General features: G+C 45.9%; 1 pseudogene; it reads right to left on the bottom strand.

Annotated features, from left to right (window-relative positions):
* Nucleotides 1-2,372: 2,372 nt before the first annotated feature.
* On the bottom strand, nt 2,373-2,469 carry LOC120099421 (U6 spliceosomal RNA; annotated as a pseudogene).
* Nucleotides 2,470-24,203: the final 21,734 nt, after the last annotated feature.

The following is a 24,203-nucleotide window of genomic DNA, read 5'->3' as shown; positions in this document are numbered from 1 at the left end:
GCCCTGCTCTCTCATCACAGACACGGCTTTACTATTCCTTGCTGGGATTGGACAGCCAAAGCAGAGTATATCTGGACTCTAGGTCCTTAGAACAGGCCAGACATTCCTTGGACATCTTCGTCTTCTCTTCATGACATCTTTTTTTTTTTTTTTCTTTTTTTCGGAGCTGGGGACCGAACCCAGGGCCTTGCGCTTGCTAGGCAAGCGCTCTACCACTGAGCTAAATCCCCAACCCCTCTTCATGACATCTTAATCATATGAATTACTTTATCTGATGTCTTGCTTAGTTTGTAAAAATACATTGTACTCTCTATCCTCTATTTTACCAAGGGCCCCAAGAACCCGGTATTTCTCGACCCTTACAGCGTTTCTTTTGGCCAATGTCCAACTGCACTAGAGGTTGGAGGTCTTACTAACATAAGAGCATTTCAGTGCAAGGACATAACAGCTACCAGCTTTAGCTCTTGACTTATAAAATGCCATCCTCAAGGCTAGAGATGTCATTTTGATAAGTGGCTGGCTGGATTCCTCAGGGCAATGGGACCAAATTCCAAAATAGGCTGCAGACCCAATAGCACCCAACCTTTTGCACATTCTAGTGGAAAGTTTCCTCAGCACGATCAAGCATTTTGTAGTTCTACTATTCTATCTGGTTCCTATTCTGCAAGCTTCTATTCCTCACTGCGTATCCCTCTATACTCAGGACTAGGTAGACTCCTTCCCACCGGGGACTTCTGCTCCATTAAGAAAGACATTGAGACCTGGGACATGGCAGCACATGCCTTTAGGTCCCAGGAGGTAGAGGCAGGCAGATCTTTGTGAGTCAGGGTCAGCCCGGTCTACAGAGCAAGTGATAGGCCAGCAGGACTACACAGTGAGAGACTGTGCCTCAAAACCATTTGCTAAAGGAAGAGAAGGCACGTTCTATAGAGCAGGAGAAAATGTTACTGTGACTGAGACAGAATCACTGTAGTTTAGGATGGCCTCAAACTCCACCTGTAGCTGAGAAATACCTTAAATTTCGGAGCCTTCTACTTCTTCCTCCCAAGTGCTGAAGTTACAGGCATGCAATATCATACCTGTTTTGTGCAGTGCTGGGGGTGGAACCCAGAGCTTTTTGTAAGCTAGACAAATACTCTACCCACTAGGCTATAAATCCCTAGCCAAAATATAATCAATAATTTAATTTACAGTACTTGTGAACTATGTGGATTTTGTATATGTGCTTATAGTTTTTAGTTGTCTTACCTTAGCCCATGATGACCTGGAAGTCACTGTATACTCCAGGCTAGCCTTGAATTCATGGCAATACCCCTGCCTCACCCTCCATAATGTTGAATGAAGTTAAAGGAGTGAGCCATCAATAAATACTCAGCTAGCTGTAAAGATTTTAGTTAGGGAGACCCATTTTTTTCTGTAAAGAGAAATCTGTAAAGTAGGAATGATAATGCCACAGGGTCATTATGCAAAGATGTGTTGATAATTTATGGGGGAAAAAAGCCTAGTACAGAATGTAGTGGTCTTCCTTTTTTTGTGGCTATGTTATTACATAGATATGATCCAAAGACAACCAACTGCTATCGACATTTTAGTGCATTTTTCCCAGTTTTTGTTTTGTTTTATTTTTTTGAGCCTTATCATGTAACCCAGGCTACCCCTAATTCTCCATCCTCTTGTGCCACCCTCCCTAGAGCTGAAATTATTTGTGTGCACTACTACCTCCAGTCTTTTCATATTTAGAGGGGCGGGGAAGCAGAGTCTTATGTGGAATAGGGTGGTCTGGGACTTACTATGTAGTAAAGAATGACCTTTAAGTTCTGATTGTCTCCATCTCATTGCTAGAATTATAGGTATGCACCATCACTCTGTTGTTTTTTTTTTAAATGTGGCGCTGTGGATTGAACCCAGGTCTTTATGCATGCTAGGCCAGCATTTTACCAACTGAGCTACAGCCCTGCCTCCAAGTCCTTTTTTAAAATGTGAGTTTTTTTCTCAGATAGTTTGCGATTACCATAATGCATCATTTTATAGGTTGCTTTTTAACTTAAGATTACAACAGTATGTTCCTTGAATTTGTAAGCATTATCCTAGTGATCACATACTTGTCCGTTGTGTAGATTCCCTTTGCTTTTGCAAAGCTCCCAGGCCTACTGTTTCCTTTGTTCTTTACCCATGACCACCTCAGCAATGCCCTTAAAGACACAGGTCTTTGCCAAAGACAATTACAGAACCACCTGTTTCCCATCCTCCACATTCATATCCAAATGTCCCCCAAGAAATTGATTGGGATCTCTACTTTCACTTAGGCATTTCCACAGATGTCTGTCCTTACACTTTGAAAAGTTAATTTTTAACTTAGCATACAAAGTAATAAAAATACCAAATGCCTCACAAATTTGCTTGTCATTCTTGAGCAGGGGTCGTACTAATCTCTATGTTCTAATTTTGGCACATGCGCTGCCAAAGCGAACACTGTCGTTCCACTTAGTGGAAGCCAAGACATAATCAGACCTTTTGGTGCCATGTGTATACGAACATAACTTTTGCCTCAGAGGATCATTTTCTCTTTTAGCTTGTGATCTTTCTTTTTACTAGGCTCTAGCCTGCCTTCTGAGCCCATGCTCAAATAGCAGCTTCCTTCAGAAGTCCTTGGAGTCTAGTTACGTTTCCGCTCTAGCAGAGTTAGCACCTCCAATGCTGGGTAACACTCACATGTTTGTTTTTCAGATAGATCTCATGAATCCTACATTGGCCTGGACTCACTATATATAATCAAAGATGTCACTGACATTCTGATTCTCCTGCCTCTTCCTCCCTCCCAAGTTCTAGGAGTACAGGGGTATACCACCTGGTTTTATGCACACAAGGCAAGTGCCAAACTAACTTACCTACATCTCCTGTAAACTCAGTTTTTGGTGTGTGTGTGAGGGGCAGGGTCAGCTTCTTGCTATTTACTCCAAGCTGGCCTAGAACTTGAGATCTTCCCGCCTCTGTCTTCAGGAGGCTAGACAGGCAACCTGTGTGCCATCAGAGTTCAGCCTTAAACTCAGTTTTGTTGTCACCCAGGTAGAAGGCCAGCACTTCTAAGCACTTCTAAGCACTATGGCCTTAAGGGCCTGATGAAGAGGAAGGGTATTGTAGACTTTTCCCAGCTGAGCAGTAGAAGACATAAGGAACTAGGGAGGGTGTGGACTGGAGGGGAGATCTTTCCTTAGGCCATTTCTTTCTTCTTTAGGCAAACTCTTTTTTTTTTTTTTTTTGGTTCTTTTTTTGGAGCTGGGGACCGAACCCAGGGCCTTGCGCTTCCTAGGTAAGCGCTCTACCACTGAGCTAAATCCCCAGCCCCTTTAGGCAAACTCTTAACAATTACATCTTGGAGTTTCTCCAATCTGAGAGTAGAACCATCAAGTAGATAGCTTACTATGGGGTCATAAAGCCCAGCAGGCATGTCCTGGAAATGGCAGCCCTCTGGCTTCAGGACAAAGGAGTCCTTAGATAGTCCTTAGCCAGAAGGTTTGGTCTGGAGCCCACAGGTTTGGGCTTCAGTGAATGAGAAAAGAAGAAAAACCTACTGGAGTTCTAGGAGGAATGGGGTCAAAGGGACAATCCTGGGAATGATAGTTAATTTTAAGGTGACATGTTCATTTTTAAATCAGTAGAAAAGAATGTATTGGGGTTGGGGATTTAGCTCAGTGGTAGAGCGCTTGCCTAGCAAGCTCAAGGCCCTGGGTTCGGTCCCCAGCTCCGGAAAAAAAGAAAATATAGTATTTAATGAATGGTTTTGCAATATGTGACTATTGGAATTAGGTGTGTGCCACCATGCTCGGGTTTCAAGTTAGCACTTCATGTCATCACCAAAGAAAATCATAAAGTGATATAATGGTAGCCAGTTAGTGATTTTGTTCAGAGATGGGACTGGGGATTAAGCCTAAAGCCACACACTACTCAGTTAAGTTCTTGGTTGCAAGGTGCGGCATCTAATCCTAATGAAAGCACACAAAGATGTTTGCTGGAAGCTATCTGGGACCTCATTGTGACTAAAACTGTGAAGAATTGGGGCCGAGAAATAGCTCAGTTAGTGAAGTACTCCCCTGGCACGTATGAATCCCTGTGTCCTAACCCCAAAGCCAGAGAAACCCGAGCATGGTGGCACACACCTAATTCCAGCAAGAATTGGAGGCAGGGAGATCAGAAATTCAAGGTCATCTTCAGCTCGCTTGAGGCCAGCCTAAGTTGCACAAGACCCCGTGTCAAAAAAACAACCAAGGAAACCCAACCAAAACAAACAAAAAACCACGAGTATCAGCCTTATAAAGAGGGGTGTTGTACAGCTAGATCCACGTCACAGGCCTAACTTGCTTAGGATAGCTTGACACTGGGATCCCCTCCAGAGACTTGCTGCTTTTCTGGACACGGACACCTCCAGGATTCATTGCTCTACGCCCCAGAAGCATTGTGATACTAAAGTCCCGAGGTCCAAAGGGAGCTATAACATCTGACTAGCAAGCTCTGGGTGACATCTTTGACCTAGCAGCCAGTGGATTTACTTTAAATTATCTGTGCATTAGAATACTGAGCGACCAAAATCAGGAATATCAGTGCTGGAAAGATGGCTAAGTGGTTAGAGCACATACAGCTCTTGCACAGGACCTGAGTTTGGTTCCAAGCACCCATATCAGGTGGTTTCACAACTTCATATAACTCCAGCTCCACTGGGATCTGAAGCCACCCATGTACACATGCTCCTTGCTGACACACACTTCATTAAAAATAATACAAAATGAATATTTTTAAAGAGCCCTCAAACTATTAATTATAGTTACTGACTTTTTATTCTTCTTCAGTGTTGGGTAGCTTGAAACTCAGAACATAGACCAGGCTGTCTTTAAACTCAAATTCACAGAGATCTGTCTGCCTCTGTCTCACAAGTGCTGGGATTAAAGTGTGTGCCACTATGCCTGGGCCAGTTGCTGACTTACTATTTTATTTTATTTTATTTTTGACAAGGTCCCACTCCTTTAATCTCAGCATTAGGGATACCAAAGCAGGTGAATCTTTGTGAGTTCAAGGCCAGCCTGGTCTACAGCTACAGTTACAGGGCAGCCAAGGCTACACACAGAAACTCTGTGTCCAAAAATCAAGCCAACTCAACAAGGAAAGATGAAAAAAGAAAAAAAAATAAAACCTGATTCTTTTGCCTCTACCCTATGCTCAGCTAATATCCCCATTTAAAAAATACATCTATTTATTTTAATTTGTATTTATTTATTTATGTTTATGTTCGTTTGTTTGTTTTTTTGTTTGTTTGTTTATTTTGGCGGTGTACCACATCACACATGTGGAGACCAAACGACAATTTTTAGGAGTCACTTTTCTTCTTCCACCACTTGGATCTGCAGGATTAAAGTCAGATCAGGTTTGGTGACCAGTCCCTTTACCTTCAGAGCCATCTCAAGGCCTTTCCTATCACCATTTTATAAACAAAGTTGAAGATGCTTTTGATCGCACCGCTAGGAAGTACGTAAATGGTGAAGCTGAGAGTTGTCACTAGCTTCCTTTAAAGACCGTGCTTGGGCTGGAGATGCAGTCAGTTTGCAGAGAGTTTGCTTATCACCACCAAGTCTTAAGCTTGATCCTTAACACCCCATAAAGCAGATATGCGGGAGCCTGCCTGCAATCCCAGTACTTAGGAGGTGGAGACAGGAAGATCAGATGGTCAAGTTCATCCTTATCTGCCTGGTGAATTCAAATCCTGTCTGAGCTACTTGACACCCTGTCTCAAAGAAAAGCTTATGCCTGTTGTTTACTGTGTCCTAAAGTCACCACGAGTAGCCTCAACAGACGCATCTCTGTGAATTCAAGGCCAGCTGACTTTACAGACAGAGTTCCAAAACAGCCAAAGCCACACAGAGAAACCCTGTCTGAAGAACAAAACAAAACAAAACAACAACAGAAACAAAGCAAAAACAATGAAAGAAAAGATGACACAAGAGAAAGACCTCAAATCAGGCCATAAACAATCCCGAAGACACTAGGCGGACATACTTCTGCTCTTGGAAGTAGGGCAGTTGTTTTACACATATGGGTAAATGAAGCAACAGTGACGGATGACATAGATTTGGCTTTAAGAAAACATAAAATCTTTTTAATTTTTTGAATTCTGTGTATGATGCATGGGCGGGTATGTGCACATGTATGCGAGTGACTGTGAAGGTCGGAGTCATCAGATAAACCTGGAGCTGGAGTTCCTTTAGGTAGTCTGTTGTGAGCCCTTCATGTGGTGGGTGGTGGGAATCAAACAGATCCTGTTCAGGACTGTATGCATTGTGTCACTGAGCCATCTTTCTAACTTTAAAGGGTCTTTTAAAAAAATGGTGTGTGTGTGTGTGTGTGTGTGTGTGTGTGTGTGTGTGGTGTGTGTGTGTGGTGTGTGTGGTGTGTGTGTGTGTGGTGTGTGTGTGTGATGTGTTTGTGTTTGTGTGTGTGTGTGTGGTGTGGTGTGTGTGTGGTGTGGTGTGTGTGGTGTGTGTGGTATGTGTGTGTGTATGTGTGTGTGTGTGTGTGTGGTGTGGTGTGTGTGGTGTGGTGTGTTTTGTGTGTGTGTATGGTGTGGTGTGTGTGGTGTGGTGTGTGTGTGGTATGTGTGTGTATGTGTGTGTATGTGTATGTGTGTGTGTGTGGTATGTGTGGTGTGGTGTGTGTGTGTGTGGTGTGTGGTATGTGTGTATGTGTGTGTGTGTGTGTGTGGTGTGTGTGGTGTGTGTGGTGTGTGTGGTGTGGTGTGTGTGTGTGTGTGTGGTGTGTGTGTGTGTGTGTGGTGTGTGGTATGTGTGTGTGTGTGTATGTGTGTGTTCACAGGAGCCAGAAGAAGGTGTTAGATGTCCTAGAGCTGAAGTCACTTACAGTCATGAGCCACCTGACATGGGTGCTATGAACTGAGAACAGGTTCTTTTAGAAGGGTAGCAAGAACATTTAACCTTTCAGCCGTCTCTCCAGCCCGCCGGAATGTCTTAATTACAAGTTCATAAGGAAAAAGACGAGCACCTCAGAGAAGGACACAAATTGGCAATTTACAATAAATTCTCTCTCTCTCTCTCCCTCTCTCTCTCTCTCTTTCTCTCCTTCCCTCCCTCCCTCTCTCCCTCCCTCCCCTCTCCCTTCTCCCTCCCTCCCTTCCCCTCTCCTTCCCCCTCCCTCCTCTTCTCCCCCCAGACAGGATCAGTCTGTGTAATAGCTTTGGTGTCCGAGAGCTCAATTAAACTCAATTAGTAGATCAGGCTGTTCTTAAATTCACAGAGATCCACCTGCCTCTGCATCGACCCCCCCACCCCCAGTTCTGGGATTAAAGGCACTCAGCACCACACCCGGTTTTTTACTGCATTCTGATAGCCAATACACCGGGAGTGGTGGCACAAGCCTGTAATCCCAGCATTAGAAAAACTGAAACAGGAGGATCATCTCGAACTCAAGGGCAACATGGGCTACACAGTGATTTTGCGACCAGCTTTAGCTATGTAGCAAGATCCTATCTCGACAAAACAAAATAGAAACAAATCAAAAGCGGTTCAGTGAAATGACGTAAGAGCACACTCAATTTGAAAACTTCATGACCCAAGTTCAATCCTTCGGAACCCATGTAAAGGTCACAGAAGAAACCTGACTTCGCAAAGTCATTCTTTGACCTCCAAGCACATGTACTCTAGTGTGTACACACAATCCCACGATAAAAAAACATGAAACAAAACAAGTGGATAAAATACTAGGCTACAGCAGAAATCTATCCTCCTCCCCTCTCCTTCTCTTTTGGCTTTTTGAGGTAGGCTATCGGCCAGGCTGATCTTACACTTGCTGTGTAGCTGAGATGATGGTGAACTCTACATCTGCTTGTCTCCACCTCCCAGGAAGTACTAGGACTGCAGGCATGGGATCCCATCCCCAGTGTATACGGTGGTAGGGGAGAATCCAGAGTTCCATACATGTCGGGGCAGGACTCTACCAACCGAGCTGCACCAAGAAGTGCATTTTCAATACTGAGTTCTGCATTTTAATATTTATTTGTTTCATTTACACTCCATGTCAGAAAGTTTAGAAAAGTCTTTTTTTTTAAAAAAAATCAGCTTTTTTTATTTATTTGCTTAAAAATATATGAAACTGAGGCTGCAGAAATGGCTCAGCAATTTAAAGCACTTGCTACCCTCTCCACTAACTGCTTTTTATCACTACAGCTCTCAGGGATCCCGATTCAATGTCCAGCACCCACAAGACACCTAACGACTGTCTGCAACTATGCTTCCTGGGAATCTGACTCCTTTTCTGGCTTCCCTGGGTACCCACCAGGCACACACGTGTTGCATAGACATACAGGAAGGTAAAACAACCATACACATCAAATAAAGTAAATTTAATAACAGTTCCTTTAGTGAAGCCAGACTTACGTAAAATGTGTACATATGTATTAGCGAGGCAGTGGTGGCACAGGCCTTTAATCCCGGCATTCAGGAAGCAGAGGAAGGCAGATCTCTGGGTTGGTGGTCAGCCTGGTCTACAGAGTACGTTCCAGGACAGCAAGGGCTACATAGAGAGATCCTGTCTTGAAAAACACATCTGTCTGTCTGTCTGTCTGCCTGCCTGCCTGCCTGCCTGCCTGCCTGTCTGCCTGCCTGCCTGCCTGCCTGTCTGCCTGCCTGCCTGTCTGGTCTGTCTGTCTATCGATCTACCTGTCTGAAACTCTTTATGGTATCCTAACATAGGAGCTGTGCTAGTATTTTCTGTATCATTTCAGTTTTAGAATAGTGGTGCCAAAAGAAATATGGTCCCTTTTTTTTGAGTAAAGGTCTTACTCTATGTCTCAGACTGGCTTCAAACTCATGACAATCTGTCTTAGTTAGGGTTCATTTCTGTGAAGAGACAGCATGCGCCCAGCAGCTCCTATGAAGGACAGCATTTAATTGGGGCTGGCTTACAGAGTAAGATGTTTAGTCAGTTATCATCATGGTAAGAAGCATGGCAGTGTCCAGGCAGACACAGTGCTAGAGAAGGAGCTAGAGATGGAGCGCAGAATTCTACATTGTGATCTGCAGGCAACAGGGAGGAGACTGTGTTCCACACTGGAAGGAATGTAAGCACAGGAGACCCTGACACCTTCCCCACAGTGACATACTTCCTCCAACAAGACAACACCTACTCCAACAAGGACACACCTCCTAATAGTGCCATTCCCTTTGGGCCAAGCATTCAAACACATGAGTATATGGGGGCCAAACCTATTTAAACTGCCACACTATCCCTCTGCTTCTGCCTCCCACATAATATACCTAGAACCTCACATATGCCAGGGAACCATTCTACCTTGTGGCTACCTTCCTAGCCCAACTAAATTCATTTAAATTATACAATTAGGTGAATGTTGACATATGCATCTACACCTAAGATCAAGACACAGAACATCTGTTTTCCCCCAAAATTTTCTGATTCTCTTTTACAGATCACCACTTCATCTACCTGATCCCAGAAGTCCCTTGATCTACTTGTCACTACACCCATGTTTATTTGTACACAGGGGTCTGGGTATACATCCTAGGCCGGCCTAGAACTCTCTGTCTTTCTGCTTCTGCCTCCAAGGTGCTTGGATCCACTTGGTTTGTTTGTTTGCAGTTTGTCGAATTAATTTTTTAAATTTATTTCTATGTGTATTGGTGTTTTGTCTGCACGTATTTCTGTGTACCACGTTAGTACCTGATACCTATAGAGGCCAGAAGGTATTGGATCCCCCCAGGACTGGCGTTAGATAGCTGTAAACTGTGGTGTGGGCTCTGAGAATCAAAGGCAGGACTTCTGGAAGAATAGTCAGTGCTCTTAGCTGCAGAGCCCTAGCATGTTTATATGATGAAATTATCCATGTTAAAATATGCATGCCCGAAGTATATGCTTTCCAGGATTTACTTTAAAAATTATCCATTAGGAGTCCTGGAAAAGTGTTTCAGTGTATAAAGGGCTTGTCATTTTTACAGAGGACCTGGATTCAGTTTCCAGCATCTATAGGACAATTCACTGTTTATAACTCTGATGAACCCAAGGCCCTTCCAGCCTTTGCAGGCACCAGGTGTGTATAATGCTGAACACACGCAGACACACACACACACACACACACACACACACACACACACACACACACTTGTTTTGCTTTTCAATGATAATGAGCATCCTTTAAACACACTATTTTTTTAAACGTTCAGTGTTCTTGAAAAAGAAGAAAGTCTCCTTGTGTGCTCTATTCAGTGACTGTACAATAATTTATTTATCTAACATTTTATCGAATATATAATTGTTAATCTTGTCACTTTATTATTATCAATATAATTTCTTTTAAAATATTTTTAAGTTCTTTCATTTTATTTTATGTGTGTGGGTGTTTTGCCTACATGTATGGATGCACACCAAATGTGTGCCTACCTTTGGTCCTTGGAGGCCAGAAGAAGGCATCAGATCTCTGGAATGGAGTTACAGATGACGGTTGATGAGTCACTATCTCAGGGCTGGGAACCAAACCTGGGCTCCCTGGGAGAGCAGCCAGTGATCTTGTTTGTTTTTGTTTGTCTTTGCTTTTGAGACCACCACTTGGCTGCAGCCAGTGTTTTTAATCACTGAGCCATCTCTCTATCCCAAATACAATTTCTTATTAATATCCTTTGTACACATCTAATTTTAGAAACCCCTAGATCAAGAAGTACACATATCAAATTTTATGATGGGAAACTTCAGACACATTCAAAGGTAAACAATTAAACCCCAATCTTTTAAGTTGTTTGTTCTGTTTGAATCGAGTCTCATGTAGCCCAGGCTGACCTCACATTCACTTAGTAGCTGAGGATGACCTGATTCTCTTGTCTCTATCTTCCTCCCAAGTAGTAGGGATTACAAGTGTGTGACACCACACCCTGCTTAAGCTCCGGGCTTTCTTCGTCATGTCCTAAACTACTTCCTCCTTACCAAGAGGTTTGCATGCTGGGGACTAAACCAAGGGCCACTTGCATGCTCAGCATATACTCTACCATTAACTATGCCCACAGCCCCATAAGGTATCATTTTATTTTACTTTATTTTACTTTATTATACTGAGCAGTGCAAGGCCATCTTCATCCCATTATGTAATGGAGTTTATCTAATACACCACTATCATCCTTTCCTTTTTCTGTCCAAGAATGGATATTTAAATATTTTTTTCATAATTTCAAAGTATAATGTTCTTTGATCATATTCTCCCCATTACTATCTCTTATCCACTTCCCTCTCCCATTGAACCCACATGTCTCCTCCTACTTTCAAGTCTTTCTTTGTGGGCTCCGCTTCATTTCATTAGAGTTGCTTGTATGAACGTGGGTTAGAGGCTATTTTCTTGAGCAAGGCAAATTTAGCATTGCCAACACCTCCGAGGACTAGGACTCTCCTGAAAGGCATTCCCTGTCTATATGCCCTCCGGGAGGGGTGGAGCATCAAAGCCCCTATTCAGTCAATGATGCAATGTCCTAGGCCCAGTCTTGTGCGGGTATTCTCATGCAGGTCATTGCTGCTGCTGCGGGCTGATGGGTGCAACAGCCCTCATCCAGAGGACAGCATTTCACAATACTTCTCCCTAGCCTCTGAGCTGACATTTTTTTTATTTTTTATTTTTTTGAGACAGGGTTTCACTGTGTAGCCCTGGCTGTCCTGGAACTCACTCGATAGACCAGGCTGGAACTCAGAGATCCACCTGCCTCTGCCCCCTGAGTGCTGGGACTAAAGATGTGTGCCATCGCTGCCTGGCTACTCTGACATTCTTTCAGCTCCTTCTTCTGTAGTGGTCCCTGTGCCTTTGGGGAGTATATTTAGATGTCCCATTTAGGGCTGAGCACTCGCAGTCACTCTTGATACTTTGGTTAGTTATGAGTCTCTGCACCAACTGTTATCCACTGAAAACAGAATCTTCTCTGACCAAAGCTGAGAATAGCACTAATCTATGAGTAGTAATATAAATATTTAGAAAGCAGTTTGATACCATGTCGATAATGGATCCTTTTATTGTGCATGAGTGTTGGCCTGAATACACACACACACACACACACACACACACACACACACACACACACATACACACACACAATAACATGTGTGCAAGCATACACGTGTGTTCAAACACACTAAATAAATATAATAAAAATGTTTAAAATGAAAAAATGTTAAAAAGCAATGTGCTATCCTTAGCATGTGGTTATTAATTTGGCATGTAGTCAATAAATAACCAATTAAAAATAAAAGATAAGCATGTAATAGATACAAATAAAATACTAAAATGTTAACACTAGTAAGCCTTATGTTGGTAGGATTACAAATGACTTTTATGATTTTTATAGTTTCCTGTATTTTGAAAACTTCTACAATGAGCATGTGGTAGTCATACATATGTATATATACATACATACATAAATATGTTCATTTTTGAGAGAAGATCTCATGTAGCCCATGTTGGCCTTACATTTACTACACAGTTGAGGATGACGTTGAATTTCTGATTCCCTTGCCTGCACCTCCATGCTCAGAATGCGATTCACTATGCCTAGATTATTCCATGTTGGGGATGGAATTCCGGACTCCACGAATGCTAAGCAAGCGCTCTACGAACTGGGCCAGCTCCTCAGTCTTTTCTATAACATTTTAAATAGAGGAATATAGTATTTCGTTCTTTTTGCTACTTTCCATTTTCTGGAGTCTTAGACTTTCTTCTGGGACCCTAAGAGACTAGCACTGCTCTTTAGCATTGTTTACATGAGGAATGTGGATTGGAGAAGGGAAATGATTTGTCTCATGTCTCTAGAGAAAAGTAGTGTCAGAGTCAGGAGTCGAAGTTGGCCCCTGAGGCTGATTTCATGAATCTTTCACTGCCTCACAGAACAAACCATCCCAAGGAAGCCTCTTTCCTGACAGCCATCACTGTGTCACTTTGGGGATGGAAGCCAGGGCCTTGTCCGTGCTAGGCAATACTCCACTCTTGAGTCATTCCCCCAGTCCTGTGACTGCTGTCTTGGATAGGATGTCCCCAGGGACTTGACAGTCACCCTGACTTCTAATCCTGATATTAATAACCTAGCCACAGACTGAACTTTCACCTTTCTCTAGGCCACAGTCGATTCCTCAAGTGCATCTATAGGCCAGTCTCCACAATCTGACCAGAGGAAGACTCCGTATCTGTGTGGTGGAATAAACCCCACTTCTGCCTACTTACTCCCATATTATAAATATTTTTGGTTGGAAAGTATATGGGGAGGTTGGTGTGATGGTACATACCTGTCTGTACCCAAGAAGTATAAGGCAGAAGGATTTCAAGTTTAAGGCCAACCTGGGCTATATTTGTTAAGTACCAGCTCAGTCAGTGTAAAATAAGACCCTGACTCAAAAGAAAGGGTGTGGGGTAGTTAGGTACCGAGTGGAATGTGGGTCAATCAGGAATCCACCTCCCCTTTTAAAATCAAACATGAACCAGGCAGTGGTGGTGCATGCCTTTCATCCTAGCACTCGGGAAGCAGAGGGAGGAGGATCTCTGTGAGGCCAGCTTGGTCGACAAAGTGAATTCCAGGACAGCTAGGGCCATTACACAGAGAAACCCTGTCTCGAATATCAGCCCCCCCCCCCCCCCCCCGAGACAGATCATATGCTTCAAACTGAGCTTGAACTTACTATGTGGAAGAGGTTGGCTTTGAACTCCTGATCTTGCTACCTGAATTTCCAAGGTGCTGGAATTAGAAGCATGTGGCACTATCTCCAACTCAGGGTCCTATTTGGGTGTGGGGGCATCTCAGTCTGTAGCCCAGGTTGACCTAGACCCATGCTGGTCTCAAAACGGAAGTAACTGCCGTGCCTTAGTTTTCTGAGTACTAGAATTACAAGCACGGATTACCATTTTTAACTAGGGTGGTATTTTCTTATAGGCAAGCAGAAGGGAGGGCTTTTCTTTTCTTTTTTTTTTTAATTTTTGAGACAAGGATCTCTGTAGCCCTGGCTGTCCTAGAACTCACTCTGTAAACCAGACTGGACTCTGTCTCTGCCTCCTAATTCTGGGATTAAAGGTGTGTGCTGGGGTTGGGGATTTAGCTCAGCTGTAGAGAGCTTGCCTAGCAAGGGCAAGGCCCTGGGTTTGGTCCTCAGCTCCGGGAGGGGGGGGGAAGGTGTGTGCTACCACCAACCAGCAGGAGGGCATCTTTTAAGTAGAGTGGCAAGATCAAGGGCAGTGCTCCCTTTCCAATGTCTGACAAAAGATTAGAATATGAACTGTAACCCCTTACTGCTACCTAACTTCCTAGCTGGTGCTGAAACCAGAGACAGTCCAACTGGTTTCTACCTTTTGCATTCTCGCTTTGTCTACACTGCAGGACATTTGAGCAAGGAGGCCACCATGGGGCCAGTGAAATACCTCAGCACTTGAGAGCTTAAATATCTTGGCTCAATCCCCAGGGCCAACATGGTAGCATTTGAAGGTGGGTAATTGGTCTATGCTTGTTTGTTTGTTTGTTTGTTTGTTTTTCACGACTAGGTTTCTCTGTGTGGCCCTAACTGTCCTGGAACTAGCTCTGCAGACCAGGGTAGAACTCAGAGTTCCTTCTGCCCCTTGCCTCTTAAATTCTGGGATAAAAGGCATACACCACTACTAATGCTGGTCTAGGCCCTTTAAAAAAAATCACACAATTCATTCATTCATTTGTGTTCCATACCCACCGCGTGTGCAGTGGTTAGAGGAAATAAGAGCTTCATGGGCAAGAGAAAGGGATTGGATGAAGTCTCTCCTAGACTTTCTGCAAACTCAAGGGACTAGTGTGGTCAAGGAAACAGTTCGTAAGAAGCAACTAGAGAAGGGGTGGGGGAGTGAGTGCAAGCAGAGAATCAAGATGAGAATCAAGATTTGGGTTAAAAGAAAAACAGAGCTGGGCGTGGTACTGACATACTTGTAAGCTCAGTACTTTTGAGGAAGAGGCAGGGAGAGTCTGGGCCAGATGGGAGATATACAACAAAACCAGAGCAGATCAAAGAAGCCCGCAGGTGATCAGAGTCTGGGCCAGCTTCTGGAAGGAGGAGAAACTGAACCAGTGACTTGGAGAATTTAGGTATGGAGAGTAGTGAGGGAGGGCCCACCGGGCTATGGGACCATCAGGAATTCACATGTGGGTGCTTTGAGATTTAGAGATATTGGCACAAAAATGAGCAAAGGAATGCCCAGATAAGTCCATCAAAGTTGTAAACAACAAGACAGACAGTAAGAAGCCAGTTAGACTGAGAAGAAAGGTTCAAGTTCCAAGGTTGCTGTAGAGTTCCAAAACACTCTCTGCTGGTAGGAGAATGAGAAAGAAAGTTTGTATCTGTTTTGTGGAGTACCTGGGTATGGTCAGCCATCCTCTGCCCCTTAACCCGGCTCAGGTGAGTTAGGAGCATTTTCATACAGAGAAATTATCAGTCTTAAGTATTTTACATGCAGGTCAGTGTGTGTGCGACTGTATAACAAACTGCCAAGGGCATGCGCAAAGTATGTCTTGTATGCTATAAAAATGGAAGCAGAGACAGTGGTAGCCTGGCTGTTTGATACCTTTGAAGGCTGCAAGGCCTAGAGAGAAGGGAATTGCCATTTGAATCTCAAATCTTCTGTTTCCTTATCTGGGCAAACAAGGTAAATCCACGCCTTCACCTCTCTGTAAAGTGGGCACAATAAGAGTGCCTATCTTATATAGTTGTGCTGAATGTGAAATGAGTTATATAACCCGTAAAACACCTGACTCCCAAGTATTGAAGCATGGACATCTGAATACCCCCCCCCCCCCTTTTTATGATGGGCTTGAAACTTGCTATGTAGCAGAGGGAGGGTAGCCTTGATTTTACAGAGCTCTACCTGTCTGCCTCTGTCTCCCTCTGGAGTGCTGGGGTTAAAGGTGTGTGCCACCAAATGTCTGGCTCTGAAACGCTTCTTGTCCTCAAGAAGGTTTTATTTGTGTAACAGATGAAAAACTATGCCAGATAGTTGGCAAGAAGGTCCTGAAAGGTGGGGATACGATGTTATGAACTATTAGGGAAAGAAAAGCTGAAATTCACCTGGGGGACCATCCCTCCCCCCGGGGGGGGGGGCATCTTTCCGTAACATGGTCAGTTCAGCTAGTCCTTTAAGGAGGAGAATTTGATTTGCCGAAAAAAAAGGGGGAGGGGCTAGTATGGGTGGTCCAAATAGGTAACATAGTTGCCAACAGCCTGGACTCTGGAACTGAACTTGCGCTTGGAGAAGTGCAATTTGAATTGTTGAAGCAGGAAGGAGAACACATTAACCCCTTAATCCCTGGGGAGAGTTGACTCAGACGAACCCCCTCCTTTTTGCTTGTTATTCACAGAGCTGGGGCTCCAGCACGCATGCCTGGAATTTTAGCACTTGGAAGACTGAGGTGGGAGGATTTTGGAGACCTTGGGATCAGCCTGGACCACAGAGTGAGAACAAAAGCAAAAGCAAGTGCGGAGCCAGGAGGGAGCGTAATCCAAGGCTTAGGTGGAAGAGTAGCTGAAGGAGAATTGAGTCTGAGAACTAACTCCATTGCCAGTGTTAGGGGTACTCCAACTGCAGAAGTGCTGAGATGAATGCCTATGCATGTTGATGAGAGTCTGTCTACTTAGGACTCTAAATTCAAGGCAGAATTTACAAAGAAGCAGTACTGAAGATTTTAACAGCTGGAGATGTTTGCTTCGTTGACAGAGTGCTTGCCTAACCTATATGAAGTTCTGGGTCCTACCTCCAGCACCTCACAAAGCTAGGTATAGCAGTACACGCATATCTAGTACTGGAGACGTGGAGGCAGAAAGACCAGTCAAACTTTTCCTCAACTATGAATTGAATTCAAGGCAACTTGAGACCTTGTCATAAAAACAGAGGCTAGAGAGATGGCTTAATGATTATAAGCACATATTGCTCTTCCAGAGGACCGGAGTTTGATTCCCAAGGCACCCACAGAGTGGCTCCCAACCATCTGCTCTACACACATGCAATACACATGCATACATACATACATACAGGCAGAAACACTTTGATATGTTAAATAAGATAAACAAATCTTTAACAAATAAAAAAGTTGAAAACAAAACAAACTTCAGAACTGGGCTAGCAAGATGGCTCAGGAGGTAAAGGTTCTTGCTGCCAAGCCTGACAACCGGAGTTTGATCCTCAGAACATACATGGTGGGAGGAGAGAACCAATTCCAGCAAGTTCTCTGACCCCTGTGGCATGCCCCTCCAACAAACAAAAACTACAAAACTACCCAAACCAATAAAATCCTAACAACAAACAAATAAACCATTAAATATCTTGGATCTCAGGAAGTCAACTTTCTCTTCCATACCTCCTCAACCTGCTAATAGATCAGAAATTTCCTTAAATCTATAGTTATTCCTTTTTGGGCACTTGCAGAGTTTTTTGTTGTTGTTTGTTTGAGACAGGATTTCACTCTGGCCTAGGCTGGCCCTGGATCGACCCTCTTCTCAGCTTCCCAAGTGCTGGACTTCTAGGTTTGAACTACTAGACAGGATGTTCCCCCCAAGTAACATCAACAACAACAAAAAGTTGCTAGTATTCAACTCTAAGACCCAGAAAGGGGGTGGCAGGTTAAACCACGACCACCTTAACTTCTTGATTACACAAAAGGAATCCCCAAAATGCATTCACCTTTTATGTAGTGAGCAAGATTCCTAGAATAGTAAAAGAAGAGAAAATGCAATGTGAATGTCCATGTAAGACTACAGGGTTGAATGATTTTTTTTTCTTTTTTTCGGAGCTGGGGACCGAACCCAGGGCCTCGCGCTTGCTAGGCGAGCGCTCTACCACTGAGCTAAATCCCCAACCCCAGGGTTGAATGATTAAGCAATTGTATGTAGCTGAGGACAGGTCTTGGCAGGTGAGTAGAAAAACAGTGGACTTCAAAGGAAACAGGAGCTGGTGAGATAGCTCTATGGGTAAAAGCACTTGCTGCCAAGCCTGATGACCAGTTTAATCTCCAGGACGCACACAGTAGAAGAGAACCAACTGCGACAAGTTGGCTTCCCGACAACTGCTCCATAGTGCTTGTGCCTGACACACCTAAATTCATAATTGCAGGACCAGACATGGTGGCATTTGCCTTCTATCCCAGAACTTGGGAGGCAGAGGCAGGCAAGTCTTTTGAGAGTAGTCTTGTCAACACAGTGAGTTCTAGGTCAACCAGGGTTACATAGTGAGATGTTGCTTTTTTCTTTAAAAAAGAAAAGTACTCAGGAGGCAAAGGCAGGTAGAGTTCTGTGAGTTTGAGGCCAGTCTTCTCTACAGTGAGTTCCAGGACAACCACGGCTACAAAGTGAGACCTTGTCTTGAAAAACTGACCGACCAACCAAGCTGCCAACTAACCAACCAAGCAAATGGTAGTATTTTTAAAAGGGAAAATGGGTGGGACAAGAGAGCAAAGATCACCAGCTTCGTTGCTATATGTTCTGGGAGATCTTGTGCACCTGTCTCTGCCCTTTCCTTCTGCACTCTGGGTCCTGTCAATATAGAGAGCACCACATGTCTCCATCTACCATAAGAGTAAAGTAGCGGGGTTGGGGATTTAGCTCAGTGGTAGAGCGCTTGCCTAGGAAGCGCAAGGCCCTGGGTTCGGTCCCCAGCTCCGAAAAAAAGAACCAAAAAAAAAAAAAAAGAGTAAAGTAGCTATGAGCCATCCACAGCACTATGAGGTTGGGGCTGGCTGGGTAGAGAAGGACACCTAGGGTGCCACCAAGATGGATCTTATTTTGAGGGCCAGCTTACCTCAATTCTATTTGGTAAGTGGTAGCAGAGAGGACCCAGAATTCAGCAACCTTGGGATAGGACACTAGATTGTTAAGTTCCAGAGTGAATTCCAGGTTACAGGCATTGACATTCTTAAGTGACAACCACGGTGTGGTGATGAACACATTTTTAATTGAAAAAGCAGAAGAAGCAGGTGGATCTCTGTGAGTCTAAGGCCAGCCTTTTCTACCCAGCAAGTTCCAGGTCAACCAGCACTATAGAATGAGACTATGTCTGAAAGAAAGGAAAGAAAGGAAGTTAGACCAAGACAGGCTTGGTGACACAGACATATAATCTCAGCATTTGGTAGGTGGAGACAGGAAGATCAAGAGTCTAAGGCCATCCTCAGCTATATAGTGATTTTTGAGGACTTGTCTGACTATGCCAGATCCTAGCTCCAAAATAAAAAGAAAACTCCCAATTATTCAATGTAAACATCTTAGAATTAATCAACCAAAAGCAAGCCCTTGTTAGATATACTGTGGGTGCTGGGATCCTGGGGACCGGAGGCATGCATGCCTACTGACTGCTCATTGTTTGCAAGGTACCCATGTTATCAGGTGTAGGCAACCAGGCATGGGATGGTGGTGATATTGCAGGACCAGTAGCAACAGCTTTACTGGTATCGTCTCAGTTCAGCGTCTAATAATCCCATGATATGGGTACCATCATTATGCCCATTCTACAGAATGTTTCAATGAAGCAACTCACCCAGGACAGTGCTGTTAACTGTTTGAGGGCAGGATTCAAATGTAGGTCTTGTTAGCTCTGAGACCCACGGGCTAAGTACCTGAGCTGTCCACTACACAGCCTCCAGCATGCTTTGTTGCCTCGTTCCTCGCTACTCTATGGCTTCTCCCAATTAGTAGATTAGTCATGTGTTGACACTTCTAGTCTCAGTCTAATGGCTTGTTTATTTAACTGATGGATGCTGCTCCCCATTTGAGGCCATTAGCATTTAAACAAAACAAAACAAAACTGTTGAGCCTGGCAAAGTGACACTGTGTTTACTGTTTTTTTTTCCCCAGTGTTAATTGTGAACATTTTCCAAATATGTATTTTGATGTGCTAACAGTCCCTAAAGAGAACTGCAGAACAGTTCAGTAATCTCCTGCAGCTCCAGTCCCACTCCCCTTAATCTCTTTGGTGTGGGGGAGAAAACTCTTGTCTAGCATGGGTAAGGGGATGGTGACAGTCTCAGTCTGAAGAATAATCAGGGGGCAGAAGAACTGGGCTGGGCCTTGGGGATAAGCTTTGCAATATCCCCTCTCCAGCTTGAAGAGGGAATTTGGTATTTCTTTCCTGGACAATAAGAACATCTGTGCCAAGGCAGAGGAGGAGGCCGGGCCATCCGAGGCATCTCTGCCGGAGTCTCTTGACACTGTCTGATTGTTACTGTTTCAGTTTCTGCTTGGATCACTGACCGTGTCCATTTAGAGCAGGCTGGCTTGGGTGAAGACAGTGTCGGGCTGAGGAAGGACAGGGTACACAGACCAACCAGGGAGGGGTGGGCTTTTGAGGTGGGCAGAGAGCTTTACTAACCAGAAAGTGAGCAGGTTACCAATGAGCGGCTGCAAAGCGCAGGATGAATACACCCATAAATGGGAGGAAGGAGTCTTCTCACTGTCTCCCACCCCTACCTCCCCAGCGCGCCTTAATTGCTGTTGAGGGATTCCAGTCCGTTTGCAGCCTTCTTCTAAGGACAGATTGGGGTTCAGCTCGACCTTGGGGCAAACAGATGGAGAGCTACAGGTTTGTTCCTTATATGGGACAGTCTGTTTCACAGTGAGAAAACCCTGGCTAGTTACTTTGTTCGGTTTCCGTTGGAAACTGAAATGGATGATTTTCTGTCTCCTTGCTAACCCACTCCCAGTAGTGCATAGTGCTAACACTTGTATTCAGTTAGTGACTGGAACTATATACCTGGCGCCACCAGCTCTGCTTTGGATTGCAGATGAGCTCAAGCAGCTTCCTTAGTTTCTCCCTCACTCAGGTGCAGTTCCGGAACAGTTCTGGGGACCAAGAGGTAGGCTTTTGCCTCCTGCATAATTACTTTCACGAATTTTGCACACCACTGGTTGTCCGTCCCTTTGGGCACCATGCTGTGCCTGGCACAAGCTAGTAATCCCGATCTGGTCCTGGCCCTCGCCAGCTTACAACCTTAAATCACAAAAGGCGGACGATTAACAAACACATCCAGTTATCTGCCAATCACAAGAGGTCCATTGAGTGAGCTAGGGTAAGGAACAGGGACCTCCTTCAAAGAGCTTCCAGTCTGGTGAGTAAATAAGGTTTTGGCAGAAGAGGTTCAGGGGAGAGATACCGTCAATGTGGGCATTACGGAAACAGACACATTTTTTAGTTATTGGTTTGTGGCTTGGTTCTCTACTTGGTTCATCCCTCACCTAAGATGAGTTTAGTTTCAGGTCCTCCACCTGCAGACGGTGGATACAAAGCACTAGGCTGAGGGTGAATGCTCCCTGTCTCCCTGGGTGGTCAGGGCTTATCACTGGTTCTCACTGATGGAGCTCCTGAAGCTGGGGGATTTTGGTACAGCGTCCCGACCTAGGCCCGCTGAGCGCGAGTCCTCAGGTGGGAGCAGCCTACTGAATGCACGGTTTGGGAGGCGGCTTTGGGTAAAGACATCCCTGGCATTCGGGTCGCAGCGTGTCCACTGGGCGCTCCAGGCGTGCCAGAGGAGCCGCGCTCGCGCTCAGCGGGTCCCTACACTCTTCCGACGGGCACAAGGTCCCGGACGGGTTCCGAGGGCCAGGCAATGTAGAGGCGGCCTGGGCCGGCCCAGTTCTGTTTGAGCTCTTGGGTTTTGGGTCTGCTCGTGAGGTGCCCGCACCTTTGCAACGAGAGAGGCTTCCCCGAGGGCTGGTTGCACAGTGCCCCGGGCCGGGCGGCTTTGGGGCCTGGGCGAGGTAGCAAAGCAGGGCGGAGGGAGGAGTGCAAGTGTGGGGAGAGCGCGCGGGAGCCCGAGCCCGCGGCCGGAGAAGGGTGGGTCTGGGATCCGCGGAGGCTGTGGCGGGAGGAGCGAACCAGGGAATGAGGGAGGTGGGCCCGGCTGGAGGGCCCGAGCCACGGGGGAGGGGGCGGGGGGAGGGGGCGGAGCGCCGAGGGCGGAGATGGGGCAGCGGGAGGGAGGGGGGCCGGCGGGGCGCGGCCAGGGGGCGGGGCGCCGGGACCTGGGGAAGATAAGAGCGTGCTCGCGGGGAGCGAGGGCGGGCGGCCGGGAGGGAGGGGCGGGGGACTTAGAGACCAAAGAGGAGACAAAAGGACCGGGTGTGTGGGAGGGGCATAGACAAGCGGGGGCTAGGGGAGGGGCGCCGGGGGACGCCTCGCAGGGAGGGGTGTGAGTGTGTGTGTGGGGGAATGGCGTGGGAGGGACTTAGAGTGGGACGTGAAGGGACAACATAAGAGAGCGCGGGGGTACAGAGAAAGGGGGGGGGGCTCCACCACGCTGGCCACGAAGGGGAGGGGACGCCGTGAAGTGGAGGCCGCTGGGAGGAACGGCCACACACTGGGAGGGAGGTCCCGGGGATGGATGGACAGTCCGCTAGAAAGAGGGACCCGGAGGGGAAGGGTGTACAGACTCGGGGAGAAAGCCTTTCGAGAACCCAAGGGTGGAGGCGGATGGGCGTGTATCGAGCGCGGAGGACTGGGATTGAAAGCTGCCCTTTGGGATGACCAAAAGACCAGTGGGGGCTGCAACAGACGGGACGGAGCTACCAAGGAGGGCGAAAACTGCTTAAGGGAAAGTGGAACCTAAGAGGGCTGTAGAAGGGTGGCGGGGTGGCTTCGGGCTCGGCAGGAAGGCGCCACCACCGCCTTCTGCCCGTCCCCAATGTGCCCCGCCCCGTCCGGGGGCCCTAAGGGCAGCGGCCGGGCCATGGGGGAGCCGAGCCAGGGCGGTACCATTCGGAACGGGAGGGGGGGTGGGGAAAGGGAGGAGCCAGGGGTCAGAACCCTGTTGGGGGCGGGAGGGGGGCGCCACACCCTGGGAAAAAGGCTTGGGCACATCCAGAGCCAACCAATCAGTAAGCAAAGCCGGGGTGGCGTCAAGGGGCAGCTTCGGCCAATAGGAAGGAAGAACACTTCGGAGGTTCGGAGGAAGAAAAGGAAAAAAAAAAAAAGAGCCCCACGAAACAACAATTGAATCCGTTTGGGGGCTTGGAAAACGGGGAGTGGGCGTCGTTTATGTCAGGTTCCGGCGTCTGCCCTCGCCCTTGAAGGCTGGGGTGGTTTGCATCACTTTAGTGCTGTACGGGGCAAACATCCCGCAGAAGGGTCCCGAGAAAGTAGACCCGGAATTGTCCACTTATTGGTGCTTCGATTTGGGGACTGCTTTGCACAGAGATGGCAGCTTTGTGCGTAAGAGTGAAAGAATGTTGAGGTATCTTAAATGGAGGCAGGAGGAGGTAAAGGTTCCTCATTCCCCTTCGCTAGCTACCGATTTAAGTGTCAACTAGCGGAGCCGATTGTGGACAATCTCAAGCCAGTGCCTAACTTATAAAATGCCCTTTGGGCATTGAACACTATTCATTATATTTATTTCTCTTGACAGCCAGTCCCAGGTACTTCCGGAGGTCTACTGGCAAGAACACACAGTTACCACTCAGAAATTCAGGAAAAAAAATTGTATGACTTTTGGCTTCCAAGTTAGCCTAAGGTTCTAGTTCCTGATTCTACATGAAATCTTTTGCCTATGAAAATCAAGGTATTGGTAGTTAGACACTTCGAGGTCTAACCATTTTAGAGTTCATTTCAAGAGTAGCATACTTGACAGAGGTCGAGAGAGAGACCAAACCCAAAGTGGCAATAGGTCCAGTGATATAAATGTCTAAAGCTGAAACTCTTGATTAGTGTATTCATGTGTCTCAGGAGGGTTCACAACTTCTAGTATATTCCGAGTTTGCATCTTGTGATAAGATTATGAGGGGTGAACCTCCGCCGGAGAACATGAAGTGCACTGTGCTTCAGGGCCTTAGGCATGCTAAGCACTTGCTCTACCACTTGCATTACACCTCCAGCTTTCCAGACACGAACACAAAGAGGCAAAAGTCCATGTTAACTACCATATGGCTGAATACTGCTTGAGTGAATGGTGAGGAACTGGCTGGGTGAGTTAGAAAAGAAACACGTTTACTTCTGAAATTGCACACGTGTACCTGTAAAGTGAGGATAAAGCTTGTCTTGTTACGAAGACATACAAAAATGATGCTGCTCTTCCAGCTCCCGACTCTGCGTCAGGATTACATTACAAACCTTGTATGCCTCCATGATGCTACTTTAGGGGTTGCTGGGGGATATCAAACCTGGGCCTTGTAGTTATATAGGCTAGTACACT

The sequence above is a fragment of the Rattus norvegicus genome, chromosome X, assembly GCF_036323735.1.
Source record: "Rattus norvegicus strain BN/NHsdMcwi chromosome X, GRCr8, whole genome shotgun sequence".
NCBI classification, from domain to species: Eukaryota; Metazoa; Chordata; class Mammalia; order Rodentia; family Muridae; genus Rattus; species Rattus norvegicus.
This window is presented reverse-complemented; position numbering and strand designations above follow the sequence as displayed.